This window comes from Struthio camelus, chromosome W (genome assembly GCF_040807025.1).
Source record: "Struthio camelus isolate bStrCam1 chromosome W, bStrCam1.hap1, whole genome shotgun sequence".
Classification (NCBI taxonomy): domain Eukaryota; kingdom Metazoa; phylum Chordata; class Aves; order Struthioniformes; family Struthionidae; genus Struthio; species Struthio camelus.
In genome coordinates, this window is record NC_090981.1 from 6,721,184 (window position 1) to 6,734,091 (window position 12,908).

The following is a 12,908-nucleotide window of genomic DNA, read 5'->3' on the forward strand; positions in this document are numbered from 1 at the left end:
TCAATACAGAATATATATCTACATTTACTGGTGTATAGAGTTTGGATGAAAAATCTGTATACATTCATACTTCAGAAATGCAGTTAGGAAGGAACTGAATGTAGAAACACTTTTTTTTTCTCTGTTAAAAAAAAAAAAAAAAACTCTGAAGGGCCAGACAAACTTATGTTTCAAATTGTATCAGATTCATTGTTTTCTGTACAGGATTTTGCTTGCTTTGCATAACCAAACATCATCTTTAAATACTTCAAATCCTCTCCCCCCCCCCCCCCCATCAAAAAATGGGAGCCAAGAAAATCATTTGTCCCTGCATGGAGTTTGTCCCAGTTTCCCCCATCTCCCATATTTCTAAGCTACAAATTTTTAAAAACAGGAGTTTAAGACTAAAGACTGATTTTTTTTTAAATAATATCATTTACTAGCCAAATGTTTGATACATGCACTGAGTAAATACCTACTCATTTGCATGTGCACACATACACACTCATATGCAGATGTATGTTTATTTACATGTAGGTAGGTAGATAGACTAATGCATATGCAAGCATAAGAGCATCCATCATAGGAAAGTAAAACAAATCTCTTAAAAATAAGAAAAGACTAGAGATGCAGCAGTTTCAGTCCCTACAGGAACATTAACATTGCCATCTTGTACAGGCTGGGAACAGTATTTTCAGTGCATGTAAAATATTTGTAGTCTCTCCCACAAAATGGACAGGGTGCGCCACAGACCAAATAACACCAACAAGAACCTAAGCTCCCTAATTTCTGGGCATTTTATTTTACCTGTGTAACCTTCCTTGCAGTTTAATATAATTTCACACTGAATTTTCATTTCAGTGGGACCTCCAGCTGCAGAGGGGTGCTTTTGGGGGAAGTCGAGGAAGGAAGACCTAGGTTTGAAACATGAGATCACTTCACAATTATTCAGACTTACACTGACCTACCTGAGCAAATCCTATCTGGAGGAGACACACACAGAAACTTTGAGAAGATTCCTCAACTTTGCATTAGAAGAAAAGTACATTTGTTTCAGATTTCTTCATCTGTAAAGGTGAGTCACAGCATGCTTCTGCCTCCAGCTACATAATGTATTGATCTTTGCCACTCAGGCAGACTACATATTTAGCAGTAAGTTCCAGTTTTCAAGGTAGAGCACAGTAATCATGCACACGTGGTACGATTTTTTGGAGGACAAGGTAGTGTGGAAAGGTCTTTTAATGAGCTTGTAGAAGGAAGGAGCTCAAAGAAAGGAAAGGAGTTGTTATAGTTCAACAGCAGCCCTATTCATGCACAGCATCCTAATAAAATCTGTAAGCCATTTATCCAAATGCAAAACAAAGAAACACATATACATGTAGAAGGAGAAGAGTCAAATTGACAAAACAGTTTCTCCCCTTGTATGCATCTCTCTCCTGGAACTAGCAACCAAATCAAAAACAAAGAAAAAAAGACAGAAAAAAATTCTAAGTGTATCTTCATATAAGATTGTATGTCACAGAAAGGGGAAATGCCATCCAGCATTAATGCACTTTTCCTAGTTCTGAATTTTAAGTAGGTCTAGTAATTTCAAGAGTGTTACATAAATCAATTTTCCAATGCCTGTTTAACCTTGAAGTTCTAATATTTCTCATGCACTGCAAACCATATGCTGGTTATAACTGCCATAGGAAGGGCAAGTGCCCAAACTCCAGTCATAAAGAGACACTTGGATTACTTGCAGTTGCATCCATTTCATCCAAGAACAATGAATCACAGAACGGTTGAGGTTGGAAGGGACCTCCTGAGATCATCTAGTCCAACCCCCCTGCTCAAGCAGGGTCACCTGGAGCACATTGCCCAGGATTGCATTTTGAATATCTCCAAGGAAGGCGAATCCACAGGTCCTTCTCTGCAGAGCTGCTTTCCAGCAGGTCAGCCCCCAGCCTGTACTGGTGCATGGGGTTATTCCTCCCCAGGTGCAGGACCCTGCACTTGCCTCTGTTGGACTGCAGGAGGTTCCTCTCCGCCCAGCTCTCCAGGTCCCTCTGAATGGCAGCACAGCCCTCTGGGGTCTCAGCCACTCCCCCCAGTTTTCTATCACCAGCAAACTTGCTGAGGGGGCACTCTGTCCCTTCATCCAGGTCACTGAGGAATACATTGAACAAGACTGGACCCAGGACTGACCCCTGGGGGACACCGCTAGCTAGAGGCCTCCAACTAGACTCCGCACCACTGACCACAACCCTCTGAGCTCTGCCATCCAGCCAGGTCTCAATCCACCTCACTGTCCACTCATCCAACCCACGCTTCCTGAGCTTGCCTAGGAGGATGTGATGGGAGACAGTGACAAAAGCCTTGCTGAAGTCCAGGGAGACAACATCCACTGCTCTGCCCTCATCTCCCCAGCCAGTCCTTCCATCATAGAAGGCTATCAGGTTGGTCAAGCATGATTTCCCCTTGGTGAATCCATGCTGACTACTCCTGATCACCTTCCTGTCCTCCACATGCTTAGTGAGGACCTCCAGGATGAGCTGCTCCATCACCTTCCCGGGGATGGAGGTGAGGCTGACTGGCCTGTAGTTCCCTGGCTCCTCCTCCTTGCCCTTTCTGAAGGCTGGAGTGACACTGGCTTTCTCCCAGTCTTCAGGCACCTCTCCTGATCTCCAGGACCTTTCCAAGATGATGGAGAGTGGCCTAGCAATGACATCCACCAGCTCCCTCAGCACTCGTGGGTGCATCCCATCGGGGCCCATGGATTTGTGGGTGTCAAGTTTGCCTAAGTTATCTCTAACCCAATCCTCCTCGACCAAGGGAGAGTCTTCCTTTCTCCAGACTTCCTCTCTTGTCCCCAGGGTCTGGGGTTCCTGAGGGCTGGCCTCAGCAGTGAAGACTGAATGCTGCCTTTGCTTCAGCAACTCTGCCTTCTCCGTGTCCTCTGTCACCAGAGCACCCACCCCATTCAGCAGCAGGCCCACATTTTCCCTAGTCTTCCTTTTGCTATTGATGTATTTGAAGAAGCCCTTCTTGCTGTCCCGGACATCCCTTGCCAGATTTAATTCCAAATAGGCCTTGGCCTTCCTTGTCGCATCCCTGCGCACTCTGACAACGTCCCTATATTCCTCCCAAGTGGCCTGTCCCTGCTTCTACCTCCCGCACACCTCCTTCTTCTGTCTGAGTTTTGCCAGGAGCTCCTTGCTCATCCATGCAGGTCTCCTGCCTCTTTTACTCAACTTCTTACTCATAGGGATGCACCATTCTTGAGCCTGGAGGAGGTGATGCTTGAATATTCACCAGCTCTCCTGGACCCCTCTTCCTTCTAGGGCCCTCCCCCATGAGATTCCTCCAAGTAGGTCCCTGAAGAGGCCAAAGTCTGCTCTCCTGAAGTCCAGGGTTGCAATCCTGCTTATTGCCCTGTTCCCTCCTCGCAGGATCTCCTATACTCCACCATCTCACAGTCACTGCAGCCAAGGCCAGCCCCAGCCTGCACATCTCCTAACAGCCCTTCCTTGTTTGTCAGTACAAGGTCCAGCAGCATGCCTCTCCTTGTTGGCATCTCTACCACCTGTGTCAAAAAATTATCATCAGTGCTCTGCAGGAACCTCCTGGACTGTTTGCACCTAGCTGTGTTGTCTTCCCAGCAGATGTCAGGGAGGTTCAAGTCCCCCATGAGAACCAGGGCCTGCGATTGTGAGGCTACTTCCAGCTGCCTGTAGAAGGCCTCATCTACTTCCTCCTCCTCATCAGGTGGCCTGTAGCAAACACCCACCACTGTGTCACCCTTGTTAGTCTGCCCTTTAATCCTTACCCATAAGCTCTCGACCTGCTCATCATCCACCCCTAGGCAGGGCTCCATACATTCCAGTTCTCTCTCACATGAAGGGCAACTCCTCCTCCTCCCCTTCCTGGCCTGTCTTTCCTAAAAAGCATGTAGCCATCCATGGCAACATTCCAGTCATGTAAGCTATCCCACCATGTCTCTGTAACTGCAATGAGACCCTAGCCCTGCAACCACACACAGATCTCCAATTCCTCCTGTTTATTCCCCATGCCATGTGCATTGGTGTACAGGCACTTCACAGAGGCATCTGAGCACACAGGTTTCTCAGGAGGGGTGCAAGAGGATCCCCCAGAGTCTCGTCTTGTAGGTACTCTCCTAGCAGGGATACCTCCAGCAAGCACATGCAGCTTGAGCCCTGTTTCGCTGACTGCACAGTCTCTATAACTCTCCCCTTCCCCCCATCTCTCCTAGTTTAAAGCCCTCCTTACCAGGCTGGCCAGCCTGTTGGCAGAGATGCATGTGCCCCACTTAGTGAGGTGGGTCCCATCTCTCCCAATCGGTTGTTGCTCTTCAAACAGGATCCCGTGGTCATAGAAACCAAAACCCTGGTGCTGACACCAGCAGCACAGCCAGTTGTTTACTTGGAGAATCCATCTACTTCTCCTCCCATCCTTCCCCCTCACTGGCAGGATCAAAAAGAAAACAAACCTGGGCCCCCCCCATTCCCCTGACCACCATCCTCAGAGCTCCAAAAATCCCATTTGATAGTTTCCAAGTTGCCCTTGGTAACATTGGTGCTCACGTGGCAGAGCAGCAGGGGATAGGAGTCAGACACATGGACAAGCCTTGGCAGTCTTTCCATGACATCTCATATTCAAGTCCCCAGCAGGCAACAAACCTCTCTAGACAAGCAGTCAGGTCAGCAGACAGGTGCCTCTGCCCCCTGCAGCAGGGAGCCACCCACAGCAATCACTTGCTGCTTCTTCCAGGTGTTCCCACATGGCACAGGGTCTGTCAGCTCAGTTGCTTCCCCTGAAGCCATGCCCAGCTCCTCCTCAGCTTGGAGGGCACTGAACCTGTTCATCAACTGCAAGCCTTCAGGAGGAGCAAGAGCCTCTCTCCTCATGCAAGGAGTGACCAGTTTCCAGCCTTCATCTCCTACAGACTTATGACTTACTGTTCCACATGGCACAGAGCCCACCTGCACCCCCACTGCTGTGAGGGGTTAAGACTCCTGAAGCTGTAGGGTCTCTGAGAACACCCTATCTATCTCTTGCTCACCTTCTCAGATGCTACACAGCCTGCTGACTTCCTCCTGTAACTCCTTTACCTTGGCAACACAACTCATCGACAACAGCACATCTTCTGCAGAAAAGTTGACTGTCAGTCCCAGCCTCACAGAGAGGCCCCAGGCACTCCCTGCAGCCTGAGAGCTGCATCCACTGTCAGAAGGTCTCTCTGGGTGGAAACCTCTGACACAGCTGGTGCAACAGCTCCAACAGCTACTGGGGAACATGCTCTGCAGTGTGTCATAAGCATACCTGAGGAGGCATACACTACTATAACAGGAGACAAAGGGACCTTCTCACTCCTTGCTGCATGAACTGCTACACAAATTACCACTCCTGCTCACTGCACTCTAGGCCTGGCTCTTATATAGGCCTCTGCCCAGCACTAACTCACAGGGTGCTTGACCCACCCTAATCAAGGGCCAGCTGGAACAAAGGCCCCAACTCCCTCTGATCAGGGGCAACCAACAGAGCTCGTTAGCAGCAACTACACCTAGCTAGAGCTTCCCAGGAGAAGATAAGGCCTCCTGTAGCTGTCTTTGCCTAGCTCTCCTTCCCTGTCAGCAGTGAGCACCCTCTAGTTCCTCAGAGGGTCTCTAGAAAGCCCCCCCAAGTTCCAACAAGGTTCTCAGAAGTTCTAAGCAGAGCCCAGACGCTGCTGCGCAAACTGCTGCCTCTGTTCGCTGTGCAAAACCCTGAAGAATGCAAGTAGGACCTTCCTAGAGGAACACACAGCTTAACAAGGGCCAGTGAAAAATCCATTCATTTGGTGATGAAGGCATGTTCCATAGCAACACTCACATATTGTATTGCTTCTGCTTTTTGGCTAACTAATTCCATAAATAATGAATTTAAATTACACATTAATTAATGAGGCCTAGGGTTCAATGTGGAATCAATAACAATCTTTCCTCTGTAATGCTTTAGGTTAAGATCCCCAAATAAACATTTAATTTAGATTTTCATAAGGGAGTTCCTGTGTATATACCAAATGATTATTAAATGTCCTTACAGTACAAGAGATTATATAATAGATAGAACATCTTTTATACAGATTTTAATACCAATATCCATTTCAAGGTACTAAACAACTTACAGGAGCTGTATTAATACATTTCACTTGGTATGTAATTGTGAATAGCTATTTACTGTATGGTTAATAGCAGCCTTACACAAATAGGGATGTGTGAATAACTGTGGTGGCTGTGTGGAAGCACACAGAAGTCCCAGGCACTCACATAACCACACCAGAGGATGGTGTATGGGTCTCCGCTCTGCTCCAGATGGGACACACTGGAGACCAGTCCAGAGATGCTCCTCAGCCTTGTCCACTTGGGATTTTGCCGCTGGGCTGCACAGGAAAAAACAGAAGCAGAGCGTCAGGCCAGGCTGCAGCAAAGCACAAACAGAGTCATTTCATGGGTCGTTTACTGCATTTGTGCCTCTCCACTCAGTGTAGGAAGGTCTGAATACCAGGACAGCATTCTGCTTGCAAAAAACCCCAAAAGAAAACAGGCAGAAATATAATTATACCTTACTCCAGATGATCCAAGAAAGTTGTATTTTGGAAACTGCCCCCTTTGTCTTTTAAGATGCAGCACTACCATTGTTCTTGCCCTAACAGTAAGAACACACCTATTACAGATTTTTGAGCATCACTGATAAATGATAAGACAGCAATTAAACAAGGCAGACATGAGATGATTTAATAACTGAAGAAACTGGGAAAATTTTTAATGCGGAGAGGGGAGCAGCAAATCAGCTCCCAGGCCCTTAATCAGACAGGTGCTGCTGCATTTTAAACAATGCAAGAATCAAGCTACAGATCTCCAGGACACGTTTAACTTTGTCTTGCGTTAAATTGATTATTAAAGATGTGGAAGCAATTTGTGTTAAACCAAAACATTTGGACATGGGTCATGGGCCTGACTGCCCCAGCCAAATGGTTATTTCATAATTGCCCATTGTGGGATTTCTTGCACTTTCACTGAAGCATCTGGTACTAGCCATTGTCCAATGTAGAATGCAGGCTTAGATGGAGCCAATAGTCTTGTTAGATATGGGCATTTCTCTGTGTTAATTGAAATGATCATTTAATTTAAATTAATTTAAATCCTTTACCTATGTCTACACCCAACTTTTGTTCAGCTTTTCTGTAAAAATCAATACAGCCCAGTGGCGAGGGCAAGGCGTTTAAGGGAGAATTCACTGTAGCATTTTGGATAACTAAACAACTCATCAGTGTGAGTATTTCCAACAACCTATGGAGGTATCAGAATATGTTTGGCAGGGAAGCATAATTCCTCCCTTAATATAAGTGCATTTGCAGGACAGAAGAGAAAATCTTGGCCTAACTGAATGCAATAAAGTTTCATCGCTTACTTCAATATATCCGGATTTACCCAGGAAAAACAAACGATTTGCTCAAGACCTTACAGTGAGCCTGTGACAGAGACACAAACGGTGCAGTTACTCAAAGTCCCAGTGCAACACCTGAATGACAAGGACATATTTCCTAATGCAGCTGCTCCCTGGCTTTGGTGAGGTCCTGGCGCTCTAGGTTTTCTCTTCTTACACCAGGTCAGCAAAATGCACCTATCTTTCAAGGGCTTGATGGACTTAATGAATGAATTTTTGTAAAGCACCTCAAAACCTTTAACAAAAGGCACTAGAGAAGGGTAAAGGATTACCATTTCCCACGTGCATTGTAAATGAACACAAATGTTTTTGTGGAAGCTGACATTTTTCACATACATACTGAATTATTTCAAAAATCCCAGCTTCATTGTATTAAATATTTATCAGGGATTTTTTTTTCCCCTAGGAATTCAGTACACACATGAAAATGTCAGCTCCCACAAAAGCATTTCTATTCATTTTTGGCAGATGTTTATCATATTGCAAGAGACATTGGAAAGGGTCAAAGTCCAAGGAAAAAAACATTCCTCTGAAGCAAATCCTATGAGTTACTGTATTCTAATAATAAAAGGGGTTCCATTGCTCAGTCAGGTTCACAACTTTGCCCACAAGTCACATACTGATAGGGTTTTGTGGGAAATCACATCTCAGATCTAAATTTAGCAATAACTTAAACCCTATGGAAATGAGGAGGACTTGCCCATTGCTGTAACTTTAATCCTATTTATGGCTGATTGTTTGGCAGTGTAATAGTAAAGGCACATAACACTTAAGTATCTTATAACATGTATGTGCTCTGAAGGTTGTTCTCTGTATTGAGAGATATTGTTATAGGCAGTCACCCTTTCTTTTTTCATGAAATAAATTCTCATAGTAGTCACCTTAGGCTATCACCTAGGAAAAGACGTCCCCTTTGAATATTTTACTTAAATCTAAATCTGATGGGGATTTGGGGAGAGGAGGAAGAGGTGGGGGGGCTTGGGAGCACCTGTGTGATTTATTTCTGCTTCTAGCATGCTCTTTTGTGATCTGTAGTAAAGATTTTCTTTTCTTTTATTATTATTATACCTAAACCTCTGCTTACCTGAAACAAACTCTTAAGACCAATCACAAAAAGTCTACATTATTTGCACCCATATAAAGTGACCGGTAAAAATAATTAATTTGTACGTTATCATTCACTATAAGGCTTTACCCTTTCAACTCTATGTTCTCACCAGTTACAATTCATACAGAGCATAAACTCTAAATATGTTTTAAAATTATAGGCAAGCAGAAATTTTACAATGCTAAATTTGAGAAGTTCTTTCTGTTCAGGGAGAAGCTCATTTTAAGTTGTCTTCAACTTTGCTATATTTTATGATCTCAATTTGGAGACAAATCAGTGAAATTGTCCAAGATATATCCCAAGATGTTAAAAGTATTTTGAAAAAATCTGGGCAGCTCTCTTTTCTAACTGTAACAGCAGCAAAAGAATCCCAAAAGCAAAACCGAAACATTATGCAAGAGAGGAAATTTACTTTATTGAACACTCCAGTGGGTAGGGCCCTCTAACAGGATGCAGAAAACAGGTTCAAATCCCTTATCTGCATAAAGATTCAAATCCACATCTCCCAAGGAGGCTCCTAGCCGACATATTTTGAAAGGGGAGTGGGGCTTTCAGACTTTCCTGGCAACAGAGTTACATTTGCACCAAATGCAAAACACACAGGGAGTAGAAACCTTGGTGACTAAAAAGCTGATGTTACCTGCAGGAATCAGGACGCTTGAGTATTCATGAATATAATGTATTTTATATGAAGGTGAATCAGCCTAAGCAGAGAAATGGTGAGCATCCAGCCCAGGAAATTAAAAATCTCAGTTAGGGAGCTGTCTTGGGAAAAGGTAGGTCTCCAAACTCTCAGCTCAACCCGTCTCACATTTTCCCCAAAAGCTGCTGCTGTGTTTTCATTCTTATCTAAATGGCCAACTTAACCTGTTTGCGAGTAATTTGGAGATTTGTTTGCTAATAATTTGTTTGTTAATCATTTGGGAAAACCACCTTTTTTTTTTTCTTTTGGGGGAATAAAGGTTGCAAAAAGATATAACCTGTGAGATAAAAAGTGAACAAAACTGAAAAGTAATTAAGAAACATTTGGTTTAAGAAATCAAAAAAAATCAAGGTACCTTGACTCTGAAGATAGAAATCAAATCTAGGTCTCCCCAAATCCCAGGTCCTCAGCCCTCACCTATTCTTCTTACACATAAAAAGTTAAAAAAAAAAAAAACCTAACTCCATGATCCTCCCTTAAGCCCTTCCTAAGTTTCTCAGCTCTGCTGTTGTCTCACTGCAGGGCTGGGGGGTGGCTGGGAGGCAGAACTAGCTGTAATGGGCTTGGCAGAGAGAGGGGACGTGTTGAGATGTTGATAGAGCCACAAGAAGAAACCAAAACACAAGTACAGCTTTCTGTGGTCAGGAAAAATCACTGTTGAGGGTCCTGACAAGCTGATCTGTAATAAATAGAATACTCAAATTTATTTTTAAAACTGAAGAAATCACATTCCCGTAACTTTTGTTAACCCAGAATTTCTGGAAATTTCACTTTCAGAACTGGCCAGGGTTAGGTCTATTATGGTAGCTTACCCTGAATGCCTTAATGTGAGTATGTGGTGAGAAGTAATTTGGCCTACACCATCAAGAAAATGTGTGATGCTTCAGGAAGGATATGTTGTGCAGAAGAGGAAGGAGAAAGCTGGTGCCAAGGAACAAATTTTCATGTTCTGACAGCTCCTAATGTGAAAATGGCTCAGTGTGATGGGCAAAGGATGGGGAGAAGCATGAAAGATACATCAATCCTTGCTCATATGCTTGAGGTTGCTTTAAGCAATTTGGAATAAAACTCCCAAGAGGTCACACCATGAGGACAGGAGCTCATCATAACTATAATAATTCTTTAGACAAATTCTTAGAATTTTCTATTGCATTTTAAATGGCTAGATTCACTATGGATAAAAATCTGAGATCTTTAATCCAGACCAATTACAAAGCCACCAAAAAGAGCTATAATCTACAGCAGGGCTGAGTAAAGCATAAGTAAGGATTGTTATTCTACTAAATGCACATAAAAGGGTTAGGATTTGATAGATACATTGTATCCTTGTTATATCCTTTTCTCTCATCAAAACATTTCAGTGCTCATCATGGACCTTTTCATGCTAAAATAATAACAACAAACACAAAACACAATCAGCTACAGTGGCATTTCTCACCACCCATCAGTTACGGAGCCTGAAACAGGAAGCACCATTTTCCAAATTGAAAATGTTTGAATGGGCTGTCAAAAAGCCTCTCAGTAAATGTGTTCCATCCAACAGAAACAAACCCTGTGCAAACAAATCAAGTGGTGCAGAAATCCTTTGCACAAGATGATAGGCGAGGCCTCCATGCTAACACTGTACGTGAGCCAAGTTTTCATGTACTTTGATGGCTGACCTCCAACTCCTGACATATTCATTATATTCCAGCATGTTGGGCACAGATTGCATTGAAGTGATGACAGCTACAAGACAGCCAACGAGGAATATGGGCATTCTGGCAATAGGTGGCCTTTCACTTGTACTGGGAAAGTTAATCTAGTTTATCATCAAAGTATATTATGTTCAAGGAGTGTCATGTTTTGAGAATTCTGGTGACAGATCAAACAGAGGGAGCACTCTTCCATAGACAGTGACATTTTTTGCAGACCAAACCTTTCAAATGGCTCCATTGTTTATGCTTGATTTAGGTCAGTTTAAAAGTTATTCCATTGTCTTGGGGTTTATACTGCCGGCTCCACATTGCAGTGTCAAAAGCTGATGGAGGAGGGCACACGGCAAAGTACACAGCCCTGGGACCACCAGCAGCCACACGCTGGCGAGTACTTGATTACCTTGCAAAAGGTGATTTTAGAAAGACAATATGCCTCAAGGAAAAGTAACAGATAGAAATACCTCTAGGACTGGGCATGCCTTTGGCTCTGACAACCACATTAGCTGCAAATCCAGTCCTGAAAAATCTTACCCCCTGCCCCCTGTGCCTATCTATCTATTTCAACAGACTGAGGAAAATGATGTGTAAAACTGAAATCATGTCAAATTCTTATAACTTGAGTGGTTGATGTGAGGTCTTGGTTTAATTTCACTTCTGCTTTCAGAACTGGCCAGGGTTAGGTCTATTATGGTAGCTTACCCTGAATGCCTTAATGTGAGTATGTGGTGAGAAGTAATTTGGCCTACACCATCAAGAAAATGTGTGATGCTTCAGAAAGGATATATTGTGCAGAAGAGGAAGGAGAAAGCTGGTGCCAAGGAACAAATTTTCATGTTCCCCAGTACCTAGATGCTTACAGTGTGAGTCTGCGGTGTCACTTCTCCTTTGCTGACTAGGCTTGCTCAGCGCTCATGGGGTCACTGGAGGGCTATGACAACCCCATGGTGTGGTGGCTCTGGCCATGGTGCACCTGGGGCTCCTAAACTCTTGGGGAGCCCCCCAGAGCAACCCCTCTTCTATGGACTGCACCATCTGGAGTCCCACGCTTGCCTGTGTGGCGCTTATCAGTTGCAGGAGCAGGTGACCTTAAGAAATGGGAAAACTGTGGGATGCAGTTTTTCAACAGCAATTTAGATTGGATTAGTCTGAATATAGTCACGGCTATTGGCAGAAGAAAAGTTTCCCGCAGCACTTCATATACCTTGTTTAATATACCTATTTTTTTTCTAATAGGGCTGAAATGAGATTCTCTCTCTTGTTAACTCTCATGCTAATGAAAACCAGATTTATGACTGAACCTAAAGCTGCTGTGAGAAGGTCATGGCGGGGTGCGGCAGCGCCTGCCGAAAAGCTGTGTTTTTTTGGCGCAATGGGCCTGACACCACTGGGCTGCAGTGGTTAGCACAGGCTAATTGAACACCTGCTGGCACTGGGCAGTGGTGAGGGAGACGGCAGCAGGTCTCTGAGGCTGCTGCATCCAATCTGGCATATTTTGGTGTTGCAGGCACCATCCCTGAGCCCCGGTGGCAAGCCGAGGGTTCAGTCACTGAGCCTGAGCGTGAGGCTCCCACCTCTGTGGCAAGAGCCTTAACTTGTCTCACTCTGCTCTGCGCGACCTGTTGGGCAAAATGTTTGACAAAAGCGTGTTTTGACAAAAGTGTGTGAGTTTGGCGGGGGGGTGAGGGGGATGAGACAGGAGAAAAAAGTCCTTTTTCCACCCCCATGGCCTCCAATAAATAATGCTTTTCATAATATCTACTTGAGATGCACTATATCCTAATGACAGTTTGGTTAACAGCTGTGAAAGAAAGCTTGTGTAGCAATAAAACTATCCTCATTTGTATATTTAGACTATCATGGCTACAGCAACTACTATTATTACTAATATTAAAAGCTACGCATTTTTTTTCTTATTTAAATCTGGTACAAGCCA